Source organism: Condylura cristata, unplaced genomic scaffold, assembly GCF_000260355.1.
Source record: "Condylura cristata isolate star-nosed mole 26May11 unplaced genomic scaffold, ConCri1.0 scaffold00002, whole genome shotgun sequence".
NCBI classification, from domain to species: domain Eukaryota; kingdom Metazoa; phylum Chordata; class Mammalia; order Eulipotyphla; family Talpidae; genus Condylura; species Condylura cristata.
The window spans coordinates 9,484,868-9,503,394 of record NW_004567103.1 but is presented as its reverse complement, the minus strand read 5'-3'; the positions used below and the strand labels follow the sequence as shown (position 1 = coordinate 9,503,394).

The window sequence follows — 18,527 nt, the reverse complement described above, 5'->3', positions numbered from 1 at the left end:
TGCTTCCCGCTCTGTCTCTGGTGAATCCTCTCACCCTCCGCATCTCTGGCCTTTACCCCAGTTCTGTATGAATAAATAAATAAATCTTTAAAAAAAAGAAAGAAAAAGGATGCCTTGTATTTAATAAGAAACTGCTATGCGGGAGACTGAGTTTGTTAATTTATCTGAATTACCTTTGTTAATCCTTATGGCAGACGGAGGAGGCAGCTGTCATTTTGTTATAATTTTTTAGATGGTGAAAGTGACTGATAGAGCAGGTAAGAGGTTTTTAAACTTGCCCTACAGTGACATGTTCTATGAATTCACAGTCTTCTAACTTTTGCCTTGTAGGCTTATGTACAGAAGTACATTGTGAAGAATTACTTCTACTATTACCTGTTCAGATTTTCAGCCGCTCTGGGTCAAGAAGTATTCTACATCACATTCCTCCCGTTCACCCACTGGAATATTGATCCCTTTTTATCCAGAAGGCTGGTCATCATATGGGTTGTAAGTACTGCTATTACACACACTGCTACTTCTACAACTACCTGTTTAGGTATTTAAGTACTTTTATCACTTTATCATTGAAATTTTGACCTGGTTTCCTTGGGAAAAAGAATGGGAGAAATAAAATGCTCAAAGGGGATTTGTTCTGTTTACAAAAATCAAGCAAACCTGTAACTTCATGTGTCATTTACCAGGACCCTTAGGGCTCTCAAAGCCCTGTGCCAGCATTTGTTTGCACTGAGTTCACACCCAAAGGGATCAGGTTGGGTTCAACCAACCCACGTTCATAATTGATTAAGCCCATGAATGTGGAGTTGGAGGACAAAAAACAACCCACGTGTAATCAGACCAAGGGCCAACGGTGCTTTGATGTCCCCTCCTTGCAGGGGGCTAAAATGAGGGGCTGAGGAGAAAGGGCCTTTCTGACATCCACACAGGGCCCAAAATGGATCCTTCCCAACAGTCTATTTTAGTAAAATCTGATCAAACACTGAAGCCAGACACTGCTGGCCGATCATCTCAGCAGTTGATGATTCAGCTCCACATACAGGGGATGGACAAAAACAGGGAAGGTGGCCCCTGCCTGGAGGGAGGCTTCAGTGGAGAGGGGAACCCAGCTTACACGAAGCCTCCAGGGTTCCAGGAGGAGGCGGGCCCTCCTTGGAGGTTTTGAACTCAACCCTTTTGTTGTTCCTTGTTCAGAGAAGTTCTGAGTCTGGTTTTTATTCTCATTTTTTTGTTTGTTTCTAACCAGAGGAGATGGAGGCTGTCTCTGAGGAGGTGAGGTGTGCGTGCTGCACATTTTCACTCATCCTGAGTCTTATCCTCCACCTTAGGAAGTAGCCTTGAGACTGTGCTTCTCTCCAAATCATGGTGAAGCCACACAGATTGTTGCAAAGCTCTGGCCCCGCCAGCAGGGGGTGTCTCCAGGTGCTGACTGAGCATGACAATGCATAGTGACGGTCTGTGATGGCCAAGGAGTCTTCAGGACCCCCCAGTTCTAAGGTCAAAGATTGTTTAGCTTTAGAGGGACAAGGCTGTCAGCTGGCTCTCTCTTCAGCAGGTTGTCTCCCTAGTTCAGGATTCCACCCTGAAAATAGAGGTTCTGAGACGTTCTGCTGTGTGAGAGGGTCTGGGTCCTCGTGTGGCACTGCTCTGAGAAGCTGTGTGATCTTAGGCAAGTGACTTGCCCACTCTGGGCAAATTTCCCTCAATTGCAGAACAAGTTAGAAAGGCCTTGATTCAGAGCCACAAACAGGGACGAGGTGAATGAAGTCCTGATTGGGTACAGGGACAAGGGTCGGGGAGTCCTTGGCAATCAGTCTGGCCATTGTTGCTGCTTGAGGAAAATGGGCCTAGAGTTGCTCGACCTTGGCTGAACCTCTAGCTTTTAAATATAGGTTTACTTTTTTTTTTTTTTTTTTTGGCATAGAGCTGGGGTGTACGGCAGAGGTGCAGGGAGAGAGAGGACTCATCAGAGATAGACTGGGGGGAAGAGCAGGTGGATTTACTGAAACACACTGCTGAGGGGAGCAGCAGGAAAACAGGAGAGGTCTGCTATGCCATGTGGGTCAACTCCCTGGCTGGGGAATGGGGATCGAACTCAGGTTGTAATGGTGATAGACTGAGCCTTAACCACTAGGCCACCTGAGAGCTCTAGGCTTACATTTTCAGAACATTTTTTTCCCAACCAAAGAACCCTTCCAGTTCAAACCCAGGAGCCCTGGCTTGATCCCTCTAGCCTGAAACAACCAAGGACCCTTGGGTTTATGGTTAGGACTGTTTGGCCCCAAATTCTTCCTACTTTCTCCTTTGGCTCTGAAACTGCCACCTTTTTCTTTCTACACCTCTCTCCTTGCCTTTCTTGTCTGAACAAGACAGCCGTGATGTGTGCAAAGGTGCATGTCAGCGTGACCCAACTGAGCCAGGGTTTACATTTGCCCAGCAGTTCCACCCCGGGAGAGGGGTGGGCGAGGGGTGCAGATACTGGCATGGGGCATTCCTTTGGAAGTAAATAAAAAATTTTCTAGGAAAATGCACAAAAGGCCTTAATTCATTACCTGTCATTTATTTTCTGAGATATAACATGTATATATAAAATCTCCAGTTTTTATGGTGGGTGCATGAGGCGGATAGTGCTTGAAAAGCGAAATACTTGGCATGAGCTGGGGAGTCACAGGTCTGTCATCTCTACAGAGAGTGGGACCTGTCAGAGGGGCTGAGCCCCAGGGAGGCACGGTTAGGGGACTCTGATTGTCCTCCTTGGTGGTCATTTCATGCTTTGGAGTCCTGGTTCCAAAGTGCTCCAAGGATTTCCCATGTAAGATAGAGTTATTAGTCTTGCCAGAGAGAGCAAATATAACCTTCGCCTGAGGAAGGAAAGAACGACCTTTGTGCGGGAGATTCTCCTGAGGCTTGGTGGCCTACTACCGGTTTTTAAGAAGGGGTGTCTGGCTATTTCGCAGGGCCTTGTGCTGAGAATCTTATAGTTACCCAGTGTGGTCAGCTATAGCTGGAAGAGAGTGGCCATTCCTGATAGCTCCAGGTGGAGAGAAGTCCAAGGCTTGGGGGAATGGGAACAGGCAGCAGGAGAACTTGTGTGTGAAAGCTTGTGTATGTGAGAGCGTGTGTGTGTGAGTTTGTGAGAGTTGTATTGAGTTCGTGGGTGTGTGAGAATTTGTGTGAGAGAGATTGTGTTGAAATTTTGCGTGAGTGTGAATATTTGTGTTTGTATTTGTGTGTATAAGATGTGTGTGAGAAATTGTATTGAGAGTTTGTGTGTGAGATTGTGCTGAGAGTGTGTGTGTGAGAATTTGTGTGTGTGAGATTGTGTGTGTGAGAAATTGTGTGAGATTGTGTGTGAGAGATTGTGTTGCGAGTTTGTGTGTGAATATTTGTGAGAATTTGCGTGTGTAAGATTGTGTGTGAGCTAGCGTTGAGTGTTTGTGTGTGAAAGTTTGTGTGTATGAGATTGTGTATGTGAGACATGCTTGCCTGTATGAGGGATTGAGTTTGAGAGCATGAGAGAGGTGGGAAGGGGAGAGGAGGTGAGAGCTCTGGCTGCAGTGTTGAGGGTGGGTGAAGGGAAATGCCCCCTGGCCCTGGGTTTTGGAGGGAAGGAGGGGAGCAGGTGAAGTTCTGAGCAATCAGCTTCCTGCCTGGGCCCGGCTCCCCTATAAGGGATATCCGTAAATTAGTCCTCTTCAAGTCTGGGGATTAAGAAATGGCAATTACATAAGGAGCAGCATTTGAAGACTTGTACATTTAAGACATCTTATCTCACCCAAATTTTTGAAAGGCAGCTGCCTTCAGGAATGCCAGATCTTGTCAAGTTTTATTAATTCGACAGTTGTCAGTGGAGGAAGTCCCAACAGGTTTTCTTGCTTTTAAAAATCATTTGTGGCATCGGGATGACTCCATTAAAAAGGCTTTCTTGTCCAGCTTGTTCCTTCCTCTGCAGTACATGCTGGATTCAGCTTTCACTCACATCGAAGTTCGTCATCCCATTTGCTCTTCATTACAATGGGTTACTATCATTTTCATCATTTTATAGGTCAGAGTAGTAAGATTTCCAACAAGAACACACCATAGCCTCTGGGGAGCCCTTAGTATAGACTCCTGCCCCTAGGCTTCTTGTGGTGCTTGACATACTTTGCCTCACTTAATCCTGCAGCAGTCCTGAGCGGCATTGCCAGCCCATGTTCCAGATCAGGAACTGAAGTGTAGAAACGATGCCACACAGACGCCTTAGTTTCCCTCAGCCAATAAAAGGAAACAGTTTGAGGAGAAGGAAAATGGTTTAATTTGCCGACAGACTGAGGAGGGCAGCAGACGCACGCCTGGATGAGCTTTCCTGCTTTTGGCGAGGGCAGGGGGACTTATACAAAGGGGTAAAACAAAAGGGAGGTGCAGGAGGGTCAGCGTGTCCCTGCGATGCAGCAGATTATTGCGCCAGCTTGCTTGTTAACGCCTGGTGTTTCGCTCCCTTAGATGTTTCACTTCCTTACTATCCATCCGCTTAGGGATGGCCTTCCTTTCCCCCAGAAAGCAGAAGACAAGCTTGTTAAATGCAAGATGGGCATGCCTCTCTGAGGGGACAGGAAGAGAGACCTGTCCTGTCTCCCTGCCTCAGAAAGGTTAAGTAACTGGTCCAGGATCACTTTGGTTGGAGCCACAGAGCGGATGAGCGAAATCCAGTGCCAGAGAGGGGCGTCCTTGTCATTGGTGTTTAAGTGACAGCCAAAGTGTTTACTGTCCACTTTGATATGTTAAAGCTGAGGCTTGAAGTATTAAAATTCCAAGATTCTCCCCCATTGCATGTTTGCTCAACTTTTGTTTCAGCTCTGCCCTCACAGCATTTGTTAACTGTTTTATGTCTCTTACATCCCGTTCTTGACAAGTTAAAGGTGTTTTATCCCAGAAAACTTAGATAGATTTAGAAAATTTAGATTAGCTGAAAGACATCCATCCATCTCCTCATTTTCCCATCTCCTGTCACTCATCAAGGGTTTAACCTGTCATTGCTTTTTGTCACCAAGATCTCTGCCTTTGCAAGAGAAAAGGCACGAATGATTTTCACGTGATTAGATGCTCATAAAGAGTTCAGAGAGTTGTGTGGGACTGAGTGACTATCATTTCTATTCCAGCCCATCAAAAAATAAAATAGAAGCTTTAAAATCGTATTGCTGTGTCTCAGAAAGGCCAGAATATCCATGAAACGACTTGGTGTTCAGTTTGTAACAGGGAAAAATCGCACTATTTGCTAAGTAATTCTCCATTTAGTGAAATCGCACATTTGATCCTGGTAACATTCCATTTCTTATGATTTACTAACTTATATCCTATGTCTTTCCGCCGATATTTCATGACATTCAAAATGAGATGCAAGAAAAAAAAAAGTAGACAAATCAAAACTAGGGGGGAAGCAGATACAAGACAAAGACCTAGTCTAATGTTACAAGCAGCTCACTGACTCAGAGGTGAGCCACAAACTTGTCTTGACAAACATAAAATGAAATTGCATTACTCACTGGAAAGCAGTAGGGTTGTTCCTAAATGAGCCAGCCTCCTCCTGATACATAAGCCTGACAGAATTGCTGAAGCTAGTCGTGTATATTTAGCCAGATGTTCCTAGAAATGTGGGAGTGGTGTTGTTTTGATGAGATGTGGGGTTCACTGAGCTGGGTTCTTGGGCTCCTGTGAGAAGAGTTTCAGCTGTGTTCCCCTTTCAGTGAGAGATGGCAAGTCCACCCAGGAGCTGCCTTCTGCTTGCACACAGGCAGGCTGAGGCCACGTTTTAAAAGGAGAGGGTTGTTAGGAACAGGAGAAGGACAAGACAGAGTGTAGAGATCCCTGAGACCAGGCTCTGCTTCTGGGGAGGGGCCCATTCCTTTGTGGGATTGTTACCGATCGATCGATCGTTAAATGAATGGCTGTTAGGGTGTGATTGGGTTGTTTTGTAGGGACTGGTGATTCTCAAATGGCCCGCAATCTCCATATCCCCATCTCTGGTCTGCTTCTCCAGAAACCTTCTTTAAAAAAAAAAAAAACACACAAAACATTTTACTTATTTATGCATACTAAGAGACAGGAGAGGTCTGCTCAGCAGGTGGATCAGCTCCTGGCCAAGGATGGAGTTGGGCTGCAGTGGCTGCCAATAACTTCACAGTGCTGCACCTTAACCCCTGTGCCACCAGGGACACCCAGATACTGTCTACAGAACAGTCCCACCTAAGGGAGCTCCTGCATCTGACTTCTCTTTGCTGTGCTGGTTGAAGGACCATGTTAATCATTTCTACCCCACCTCCAGTGCTGGCCCTGTGATGCCCCCATCCCACCCGTAGGTGACCCCCCACCCCCTATATGAAAGTACCCGTTTCCATCTTTCTCACAACTTTGTGTGTTCTCATATTTTTTTTAAAGATTTTTTTTATTTATGCATAAAGAGCTGGGGTACAGGCCAGAGGTACAGGGGGTGAGAGGATTCACCAGAGACAGAGTGGGGAGCAGAACAGGCCGACTGACAAAGTACACTGCTGAGGGGAGCAGTGGGCAGGTCAGGAGAGGTCTGCCACGCCATGTGGTCACCTCTGGGCTGGGGATCAAACTCATGCTGAAGTGGCTTTAGCTTCTTAGTGCTGTTCTTCAGCCTGCTGCGCCACCAGGGAGGGCCTGTTCACATTTTTTAAGTCACTGCTAATTTAACCAATAAAAGTGGTATCTCAGTTCATTTTTCTTCTATATACTTTTGGTGACATGAAGACATTTTTCTTTAGTTTTTTTTTTTTCTTGCCATTTCTAGTCACGCTTTCACAAATTCTCAGCCTGCCTGTCGGGTATTTTTAACGGCACAGCAGGCTGATGTTGGCTGCTAGTGCTACTTGGTTTCCAGACACAGAGACCCACTCAGCACAGCTCAAGAAGGGGGGTGTTGTCAGGCCACGGGGAATCCGAGAACCAGAACCTCACAGGAAGTGATGTCAGTGGCTGTCTGCCACAGTTGGGGAGGGACTCCACATCCTGCTGCTGCCTCTCACCTGCTAGTGTCTTCTCAACGGTCTTTTAGTTCTGATTTTCCAGATGCCTAACCTGGCAGGTTGGGTAACACTGCCACCTGTCCTGGAGCTGTGCCCACGTGGCCACCCTGAGTCCAGTCAAAATTCAGGATATGGGTGGACAGCTGAGGGGCCACAGAGACAGAGGCCCAGCTGCAGAATCAAGAGACTTGGGTCCTAGTCGTGTTACAGGGCAGGGCAAGGGGCGCTCCAGAATCCCCAAACCTGTCGGTGCTAAATAGCTTCTGCCATCCTTTAATACAACGCGTGTGCAATACAGAAAAGACAAAGAATATCGTTTTTAAATTGAACACCTAAAGTTACCCATTCCCGTGTGGGTAAAAGTCCAGCCAAAAGGGATTGGCCCGAAGCCAGGCCTGCAAGCTGCCACAAGTCTAAAGCACCTCCCGGTGAAGACCCAAAGAAGGGTCAGACCTGGCCAGACAAGTCTGGGAGGAAAAGAGCAACACTGAAATCAAGATCAACGCTGCCATCATCAGCCTCCTCATGGGCCTTCCACCCACATCTGTTTCACCCAGTCCAGGCCCAAGAAACAAGAGTCGCTTCTTCACAGGTCTCTGCTCCTCATGCCTCCCTCAGGCCTCCATCCTGCTCCCTCCTCCCTCCATCCTTCTCTCTGACTTCTTCCCCTCCCTGCTCAGCTCCACTCTTGCATGGATAGGGCAAGGGACCTGGAAACTTCCCTTTGCCTGGGAGCCCCCCTGTTCCCGTGTGCAGACCCCCCCTGCTCAAGCACTTCACCATCCCTCCTGCATGTCCTACTGTACAGTGCAAGAGCCTCCCCGAGACTCCTTGGAGTTTAGAGAGTTAGAGAGTGGGCCCTGAGTCTTCCCGTGTTCACCCTGTGGGGCTTACGAAAGGCCTGTCCCTGGTCAAGAGTAAGGAGGAGTAGAAGAAAGCTGGGTGGGACACGGTTTTCTCAAAGGCTAGAAGGCATGCCCCTGCTCGGCTTGCTGAGCGCGAAGGCATCTTTGCTTCTCTCTGGAGTCGTGAAGCCCCTCAGCGGTGGACAGTACATTTGCAGCACATGTTAAATTCATTGCTAGTTCATTGGCAGATCACCCGCTGCCTTGTATTGTGCAATATCAAAAGAAAGCCCTTAAAAGAAAATGTTTAATTGCTTGGCAAGTATAAATTTCATGTCTTTGTTAGTGGGCAGATTGAGGGGCACTGTGGGGTCCCCCCCAATTCCTGCCTATTCTAAATGGGCCTCCTCCAGGTGGTCTTTCCTGTTCTCCCTAAGTCTTCTCCCAGTCTTTTCTTCTTAAGATTTTTCATTTATTTATGCATGCAAGAACTAGGATGTGGGGGTGGGATTAAGAGGATTCACCAGAGACACAGTGGGGAGCAGAACAGGCAGATCTACTGAAATACAATGCTGAGGGGAACAGCGGGAGAAAGGAGAGGTCTGCTGCATCGGGGGTCACTTCCCTGGCCTTGGGTCACCTCCCTGGCTGGGGGTCTAACTCAGGCTGCTGTGACGGGAGCAGCTTAACAGTACTGACACTTGAACCCCTCCACCACCAGTCTCTTTTTTTTTTTTTTTTTAAAGAATTACTTATTCATACAGAACTGGGGTACAGGCCAGAGATGCGGAGGGTGAGAGGATTCACCAGAGACAGAGCGGGGATCAGAACAGGCAGATCGACGAAGTCCACTGCTGAGGGGAGCAGCGGGCGGGTCAGGAGAGGTCTGTCGCGCCATGTGGTCACCTCCGGGGCAGGCGGGAATCGAACTCATGCGGAAGTGGCTTTAGCTTCTTAGTGCTGTGCTTTAACCCACTGCGCCACAGGGGAGGGCCCACCAGTCTCTTTTAAGTTCCCCTCACTGATCAGCCCCACCCTTCCTTAAGTGGGGCAGGGCATGGGGACCTGGCTTTTCTAAGGGGACTACCCTCCTATGCTATGGGCACCACATTCCTCTGGCAGGGTCTTCCATTCTTGTCTTCCAAGTCACATTAAGCGATGCCGGAGAGTTCCAGGTTAAATGGGAGTGATGGATTTCATATCTCTCCCGCTGATTCTGGGACGCTCACTGGGTGTTCCCTGCAGTCCAGAGCAGAAGCAGCCTGTACAGCTGTTGTGTCCATAATCTGGACAGTGCCTCACTGCTGTCGGCTCTAAGGTATGATTTTTACAAAACTGTCCCATCATTCGGTTAAGAAGCGACCATTGTGGTAACGTGTCAAAGGGTCTGTCTGGTTCTGCAGACAGACATCTGCCTCTCGGGCAATCTGGGAGACATGGTGAGGGAGGAGAGGAGAAGGCCTGCCTTGTCCCTGCACTCTCCACCCTTGACCAGGTCAATTTCAGCACCTAATGGTGACTTTAAATGTGATTATCTCCTAATCCTCTGTTTAAACCACCACCACTGTGCTGCCTTCAAAAGATCGCCTTGCTTGTTAAGTTGGTTCATGCTTGAGATTAATGAGTCCTGAAAAGTATTCAACAGTGGCCAAACTGTAACCTCACTAACTTGCCTTGAGTGAAATAGGATTACTTCACTGTCCCTCTGAAGTGCAGAATCTCGTCATTTAGCCTTAGTTAAATATTAAGTGTCTCTGGGGAGGGGGCTTGTGATGCAAACTGTGTGGGCTGGGTTTTGAAACACAGTAAAGAACGCTTTTGCTTAAGCCTTGAAACTGGATGTGGGTGTGAACACACACACTTGATGGCATCACCGCGTGGCCTGAAGGGGGTTCTTCTGTCTTCTCCCCCTCCTTTCCCCACTTTGCTCTCTACTTCTCCCTGCCCCTCTCATGCCCTTCTCCCCTCCACACTCCTCTCCTTCTCCGCCACCATGATGATGAGAAAATGTGCCTCCTCCTTTCCTAACTGCCCCCACTCTCCCCCTAAACCCCTGCTCCTGCCCCCAGGGCCACAGGACCCCAGCGCTGGGTTTGGGCTTGTTTGGTTCCGGCAGAATTGTAATCCTCCCAGGCTGGGGGCAGCTCTCCCAGCTGCGTCTCTTGCAGCGCTCCGCTCCCCTCGATTTCTCTCTCGGATGGGGGATCGATTACTTGACAGCCTAAACACCAGGGGCCGGGAAGCAGGATATTTCTGTGGATAAAATTAGGTTGGATCTGTTAAAATGGTACAGAAACGAAAACATCTCATGCAGCGTTTTGAAGCCCATCAGCTCTTCTCCTCTCCCTGTGGTTTTAGTGTAGCTTTTCATGTCTTATCAAGAAAAACAAACACCTTTTGCCAAGTCCTATCTAGACCGGAAGCCCAGGATCCCAGCCCAGTTTCTCTTTGAAGTCAGAGCCTCAGATACCTCAGTCCCTTGGGGACTTTGCAAACTCAACCTTCTAGACTGGACTTTTCCCCCAGATTTTCTCCTAGCCTTTTTGTAAGGAAAACAAAAAACAAAACCAAAAAAACCCCAAAACAGAAGGAGCTAATCAATAGGCCCTGGGGTACTTTCTTTGTGATAAAAATTTCAAATAAAATTTCAAATAAAATATGGACAACTCTAATACTTTTGAGCCAATCAATTCCATTTACAAAGTTGAGTTCTCGTGTGGCTGTTTCACCTAGCAACTGTTTACCAGGCTTCCCTACATGCCAGCTGCTTTGCTCTTACAACCCATTTCACAGAGAAAAACTCAGTGCCCCCCCTCTGTGTCATGGGGCAGAGTGAGGGGCACACTGGGGCCTCTAAAGCTGTTTGCTCTAACTGGGTTCCGCCATCCACCACATAAAAACAAAACATACTCTAATAATAGACCTTCAATCGAAAAGAAATTTCATACAAATACTGTGCAATTGAAAGAAGAAAAAAATTACTAAAACAGTTTCCAATTAAGCATCCATCCCCTTGTGGGTAAAGGGGGGTGGCCCGATGCAGGACCACTGAGGCCCAAAAAGCTGCCCCCATCTAAGGCACCTTCTGCTGGGGACCCATAGGGAAGAGCAGACGAGCCCAGGCCAATCTGGAGCAAACTCAAGGTGAAGGCTGCCCTGGCCAGCCTCCGACAGATCTCTCTGCCAGGTCTCTTTCAAGTGTCTCCTTCCCGTTCCCCCCAAGTCCCTGGCACAAGTCCAAGGCCAAGAAGCAAGCGCTCTTTCTTCTGTCTCTGCGTCTGTGTCTCCGCCAGGTCTTTTTCTTGTTCTCCTTCTTCCTTCTCCCAGTCTTCTCTTGTTGCAGCTCTTGGAAGCTGGAACCACCCCTTTCCAAGGATAGACGGACTTTCTCGCAAGGAGCCAGTCAGTAGGTATCTTAGGTGCTGTCCACTTGTTTCTGTGCCTGAACTCCTGTCCTCGGCACCATCCTGCCTCGAATGCTGGACTTTACTTCCCTCCCAGGGGAGACACAGGCTCATCTGCAAGGGCCTGCGGTGTGTGGACCCCAGTGGGCGGCTTCCTCAGACCTTTGCCCTCAACCCTCTGTGCTGAACCCCCCCCCCCAAGCTCCCCACTTGTCAGATGGCAGGTCCCAGATTTTGTCCACTTCCCAGAAGGCCGAGCCATCGCAGGGACCCAGCAGGGGGAAGGCTGTGGGCCCTGGGCTACAGGGTGGGAAGCCACAAGAGGGCTTCCTGCTGGTGCCCTGGCTGGGCAGGCCCAGCCCACACTCCACTCCCTCATCTGATTTTGCAAAGCAACCAAGTAGAAAAGAAGCAGGATCTGAGCTGGCCCTTTGTCCCCTTAGGAGGAGGGGATTTGACCTGAAGGGAAGCCCCTTGCCTGGGGAGAGACAGCCTCCTGGGGAAGCCAGGCATTTTCTTGTCAATGTTTCCCAGGCTTCCTGCCACTGGCAGCCCCCTCTGACCCGCATTCCAGGCCTGTCCTGCTCTCTGAGTGTGTGTGTGTATGTATGTATGGTGGGGGTACAGCTCTCAGTAGCTCCCCCAAAATGAAGATTAGGAAGTGTCAGCTATGTGGGAAGCAGAAGCCTTTTGGGGGGGCTGAAGGGGTGGGGGAGGGAGGTATATTTATTTTCTTACATCAGGGCTGCTCTTTTTAGTCATGTTCCCTTTGGGTTTTGCCCTCCCACCATTAATCAGCCACATCCCACACGGGTGCCCCGAGTCTCCCTGCCCTGCTCCGACCACGCCCCTCTCCCTCTCTGCAAGACGCAGCTGGAGCATGGGCCCTGGGCCAAGACCTGGGTCCCTGGGCCGCAGCAGGCCAGGCTGTTGGATCCCCTGGAGCAGCTGCAGGCAGGCAGCGTGGCAGAGCCATTTGAAACCTCTTGTGGGGTGGGTGGAGGCGTGGTTCTCCCAGCGCCTGACGCTGGAACACCCTATGGCATAGAGGGCCCCATTTTCCCCAGACTGAAAGGCCCAGCACAGTGAGGAGGACGCAAAGAGATAGCGAGGCCAGTCAAACCAAAAGTAGGCGTATTTCCTTACTCCCAGGTAGGTTCACTGACCCCACAGAGAGTTGAGGTCATAGACGTCACGCTGAGGGAGGGGAAAGAGGGTTTTTATAGGCCTAGGTAGGGGGAAGAAACAGCCAGGTGGAAAATTTTGACAAGGAACTGGAACCTATTTTTCTTTCTTTTTTTTTTTTTTTTTTAAGATTTATTCATACGGAACTGGGGTACAGGCCAGAGATGCGGAGGGTGAGAGGATTCACCAGAGATAGAGTGGGGAGCAGAACAGGCAGATCGATGAAGTACACTGCAGAGGGGAGCAGCGGGCGGGTCAGGAGAGGTCTGCCACGCCATGTGGTCTCCTCCGGGGCAGGCGGGGATCGAACTCATGCGGAAGTGGCTTTAGATTCTCAGTGCTGTGCTTTAACCTGCTGCACCACCAGGAACGGCCCCATGGAACCTATTTTTCTGCCGGGCTTGTGTTCACTGGTGGTGACAGGTCAGGGTATCTCCTGAATATCTGCTTCTGCCTGGGGCAACTGCTCCCTCCTTGTGCCCAGGCTTGGCTGGTACCCCAACCTTACACAGACCAGGGTGGTCTCTGGGCTCTGTGCCATGCTGGTTGTCTGTCCCGTGCTGCTGCTTCCATGCTGCTGCTTCTGAGTGTCTCATTCTGGCACCAGGAAACCTCCCCCCATCAGTGTCAGGGGGAGACAGACCCCAGCAGTGGGTGGGTCCAGCTACAAGGAAAGGTTTCGTTAGTTAAGTGCTCCACAAGTGGACAGCTGGAGAATCCATCCTTTGGTTTCTGGGATTTTCTGGAAACTTGAGAGCTAGTGAACAAACCCAGTCTTATTAGCCTGGTGGGAGTCTTCCCTCCTCTTCCCACGCCTTTCACTGGCGATGCGCTGGGGCTTCCGCGCATCATCCAGGAGCCACTGGATGATGCTTATGAAGAAGTAACATTCTCGACTCACCAGCAGGGGCCACCAGCGGCCTCTGCCGCCCCCACGCAGGTGCTGACCTCTTTAGCACTGTGGACTAAAGGGCTGGCCCTGTTCATTTTCTCATTTCCAAGGTGAAGCAGCAGAGTGAGGAAACCGCCGGTAGGGAGCAGAGGCAGGACCTGAACCTGTGACTTTGTGGGTCCAGAATCTTGGTGGTGGGCGCTGGGCTCTCATTTCCTTTACTGTGTGACACACGTGCCAGTGTTTCTGGTATATTGAGTGTGCTCAATGAATTTTAATTTTTTCATGTTATTGGTAGTGCTCAGAATAAGTGAGCACAGAATACTGAATACGAAATTAGGGGAAAGTTCCCTAAATCTTAACCTCATTGATTGAAGGGTAGTCTGTCTTTTTTTAAAAAAAAAAAAATTTATTCATGCAGAACTGGGGTACAGGCCAGAGACACAGAGGGTCAGAGGATTCACCAGGGACAGAGTGGAGAGCAGAACAGGCAGATCGATGAAGTACACTGCTGAGGGGAGCAGCAGGCGGACCAGGAGAGGTCTGCCGCGCCATGTGGTCACCTCCGGGGCAGGCGGGGATCGAACTCATGCGGAAGTGGCTTTAGCTTCTCAGTGCTGTGCTTTAACCTGCTGCGCCACCAGGGAGGGCCATAATCTGTCTTTTTATCTATCTTTGTAATATTCAGTCATAGTATACAGTTTATATACAACTTTGATGATGGTTTGTATAACATTAGACATGACTGGGGGGTTAAAATGAAGCAAGAAAAATGGGGATATAGGAGGGGGAAATTCAATTTTTTAACCTGAAGAATTCGAATCATTGACTCAAAGGATGGCTTATTTACCTTAAAAGTCAGGAAACTTGGCACAAAATGATGTAAAAATACACTATTATATTATTTTTTAAAAAAAAATCAGGAGACTTGGATTCTAATTCAAGTGAGAATGACACCACCTGTCTTTATTGCATGCAGTGGACATATTAGTACAGGTTTCCCCCACTGGGTGAAAGTGGGCCATTCCTATCAGTAGGTTATATGGAGCCTGGGAATGATATGATCCTTAATTTATACAAACACTCTTTTGAGCATTTCCAAAGTCCCCAAAATAATCTACCCAATAAGAATGATCTTCTGGGCGGGGAGAAGCTGTAGCAAGTGAACAAGAGAGGGCTTCGTGCGTGGGGGTCACCATCAGGCTGGGGTGGGCTCAGAGTTTGCTGACTGTCACAGGTGCTCAGTGTTTATAATCTGGAGTCACCAATAGCAAGGCAGGTGACATCCCTGCAGATGACATTGGCTATCTGCACAATGTGGAGCGCAACAAAATGACCACAGGCCCCTCTCATTTGGACAGTTTTATGATCATAAAAATACGGATGGGGTGGCCCTCCCTGGTGGCACAGCGGGTTAAAGCACAGCACTGAGAATCTAAAGCCACTTCCGCATGAGTTCGATTCCCGCCTGCCCCGGAGGTGACCACATGGTGTGGCAGACCTCTCCTGACCCACCCACTGCTCCCCTCAACAGTGTACTTCGTCGATCTGCCTGTTCTGTTCCCCACTCTGTCTCTGGTGAAGCCTCTCACCGCCCCTGCTCCTCTGGCCTGTACCCCAGTTCTGTATGCACAAATAAATAAATCTTTAAAAATAAAAATAAAAATAAATAAACAAATAAAAAATACGGATGGCGATGCATCGCTTACTCATTCTTTTTAATCAGGGGTTCTGGCTTCAGCAATGTATGCAGCCCTAAAAAGTTCCTCAGCATGGTTCACATGCCTTGACTGTCTCTAGTTGGGCTCCCGGGAGGTGCAGTATTTGCTGCTTCTGTGTGTCAGTGCCCCTGAGAGTCATACGGAATAATTTGGCCTGGAAAATACAAGCTGAGAGTGGGGTTCAGTGAGAGTTTAGGGCTCCCCTAGGGCTCCCCTAGCACTGGCAGATATAAGAACACGCCCCACCGAGGTCCCTTCCAGTGTAACTGTGAGTCCATGTAAGTGGCTTGTGCCCAGATATAACTGGAAAAAGATATTTTTGTTCCTTCAAAATTAAGTTTCTTCTGGCATTCCCAGGCATTGAAATCAGAAGGTGGGGGGGAAAGGTTTTTTCCATGTGAAAATGTTTTTCAGATGCATAACAATGTGACTCTAGGGGGTGGGACTCAACAGGCTAGAAGTTTTTCAAAAGAGACTCCACCTTAGGCACCAGCAAGCCAGAGTGGAGGCAGCTGCCTCCCTTTTTAAAGAATGCGGATAAACAACCAAAGTTTAAATGAGGAGGAGGGGCGATTTCTTTTGTTAGGTCATTGTCCATTGGCCAGGCAGACTAGAAAATTAAATTGGATTCGTCCTGACCCTGCACCGCCCACACACCTGTGTCAGGGGTCAGTGGGCTCAGAGTCGTCCTCACCTGACTACACCCCACCCAGCTGGACCCTTTCCAGTCTACATATTGAGAAGAATATTTTGCTAGAAGGACTAGCCAGCAGAGTAATGGACTTTCTGGGTTGTGTCTCCATTGTTCCATAGCAAACAAGGACCACAAACTGGCTGTTTAATTGGAATTCAGTCTTCAAAAAAAAAGGACGCATGTCATTCACTTGAGTGAGGAGTCCCAAACTACTTAGTGTTCTCTAAGGCTTTGCCTGTTGAGGGCTGGGCTGTCTGTATTCAGGAATTTGAACTTAAATTTGTACTGTAGAGAGCTTTTAGAACATATGTTTAAGAAGGGGATTTATGCTTTTTAAAAAAAAGTCTACTAATCTGCAAAGAATGTTTAACTGTTTTCCCAGGGGGCCATCCGAAGGGTGTGTCTCTAACACTGACAGGATTAAATCATTAAAACTCTGTCAGGAACCTGACTTCCAGAAAACCAGGTGTCTGTCTTTAAGAGTGCTCAGCTGCCTCAAAGGTGGTTTCAGGGTGTGCTAATCTGTTATCTAGCTCTCAGGGCTATTGATGTTGTGGACTACGTCTAAGGAACATTGATGGGCGAGGTCTTTGTAGTGTATCAGCTTTAAGCCTGAAATATAAAGCCTGAACAGGAAGGTCCCAGGCTCACATCATATCCTAGGTCAGTGGAGCAGAGGTTTTGTGATTGAAATTAGCCTGGAAAGTCAAGGTGAATGGAAACCCCCATCAAAACCCATGATAAATACTCTTTTTAAATACTCTTGATATCACTGGATATCTTTCTTCTTTTGCAACCTGAAGGTTTGAGGTGATGTGCATTTCTACCCTAGACCCATTACAAGGGGGAAGAACGCCATCTTTGGAGACTGGTGCTGGGGTGGCGCTCAGTGTCGCTGCCTTCCATCTTTTGGAGACGTCCGGGAATCTTCTGAATCTGTGTCCTCATGGATAGTTCAAGCTTTAGTCTCCACATAGTACTTTTGTGTGGGGGTCTTGTAACCGTGAACACAATTTCTTCGTTATTGCTGCCAACACCTATTTTCTAAGCTATGTCTAAGTATACCATCGCCAGGTAAACAAGTAATATGAGACTGAAATGCACTTGCTTCTAAACAGGATGCCTGTTTCCAGTGTAAACGGTCTCTGGCCAGCCCCTCCTCTGGGCTGTGGAGCCAGCTGGACATGAGCACTCTAAAAAAACAGGTATTTGGGCAAGGATGTGAGGAGCATGGGATAGGAGAGGATAGAAGTTCCATGACTCAGTCATTGTTTCTAAAAATAGAACTTTTAAAAAAGCATACATCCTGGCCGACTGCATCACACTTCCAGATACACAGACTTAGCTCTAGCTGACATGGTTTCAGAAGCTCTGATGCCTTTACGTAACAGGACACCCAGGCCCAGCAAGTCACAGCACCCAGTCGCCTCTTTTCCATGTCATCTCCCTGTGTCAGGACTGAAATAAAGGATCTCTTGGGAGGACTCTTTGGGAAAGACTCAAAGGTGGGAGACACAGAGAAATTATTCTCAGAAGGGAAATGTACTAGTGAACATTCAGAGAAAACAGTGCCTGATGCCAGGTCAATAGAAGAGGTATCAGGAAACTCTGAACAGGACTTACAGACACTGGAACATCTAGCAAAGACCGGACCACTTACTCTTGAATTTTTCTTTTTATTTAAAAATTTTTTAAGATTAATTTATTCATGCAGAACTGGGGGACAGGCCAGATGTACAGGAGTGGTGAGAGGCTTCATCTGAGACAGAGTGGGGAGCAGAATAGACTGAAGTACACTGCTGAGGGGAGCAGCAAGTGGGTCAGGAGAGGTTTGCTGGGCCATGCGGGTCACCTCCAGGGTGGGGATCTAGCTCATGCTGAAGTGGCTTTAGCTTCTTAGTACAGTGCTTTAACCCAAAGCAGCACCACCACGGAGGACCCTTGTTTTTAATTTTAAAGGAACATTTATACCTTTTTTCTCGGTGTTTTGAAGTCCTGGTTTCGAGTCAGCTTCTCAGAAAGCTCCCAGCAACTTCCCTCCATGTTTTCCTTCACCTAAGAGTTGCTGATGGCGTGAGTCTAATCGTTAAGTATTTTCCCCAAAACTCTGCTAAAATCTCTATTTTTCTTTCTGAAAATTGTAACATGACTGAAGTCTCACCGGCTACCTTAGCTTAAATTGAGGGAAAGAAGGTGACCCTGTTGAATTTTAGAGAGCACTGTGCCCTGAGCCACCTGGAGGTGACCCACCCATCTGTCGAGTTCCTGGAAATGATGCACACACCTTACCCCCCCCTCCTCACTTAGAGTCTCAGCCACCCCTTTACCTGCAACCAGGTGAGCCAGGCCCTCCAGCTCCCTTTCTTTGTCTTATAAATGATTTGAACTCTGCCCCTCAGCCAGTTTAGCAACTACCCTCCTTGACCAAAGTTTAGTCTAGTGTGTCTCCAGAGAGGCCCCTGAACTTTGACCTGCCCCTGGCCCAGCCATCCCACAGCCCACCTGAGGGTCCTGCTGAGCTCAGCTGCCCCAGGGTGACTGTCCACCCACCCCTGCCCACCACGAAGAGCTCTGGAGCCTCATTCTTCCCTCCTCTTAAAACGCCCCTTTCTGCCTAATCTTCAAACACAGATCTCACTGTCAGAGCTCCTCCCCCTTACTATGTGTCTCCCCAACCTCTTGTAATAATTGTTCAAACAAAGCCTATCTTTATACATCCACGTTTAGTTTTTATTTGACAGCAAAGCAGCGTAGAGCTTTT

At 48.4% G+C, this 18,527-nt stretch overlaps 1 protein-coding gene across 1 annotated transcript in view; it reads left to right on the top strand.

Moving 5' to 3' along the window:
• Positions 1 to 334: 334 nt before the first annotated feature.
• SGPP2 (sphingosine-1-phosphate phosphatase 2) overlaps positions 335 to 18,527 on the top strand; it is a 63,549-nt gene continuing 45,356 nt past the window's right edge. Inside the window, exon 1 of the mRNA XM_012727090.1 lies at positions 335 to 489. The gene's annotated coding sequence lies outside the window, so the exon portion shown is untranslated. The remainder of the gene's footprint in view (positions 490 to 18,527) is intronic.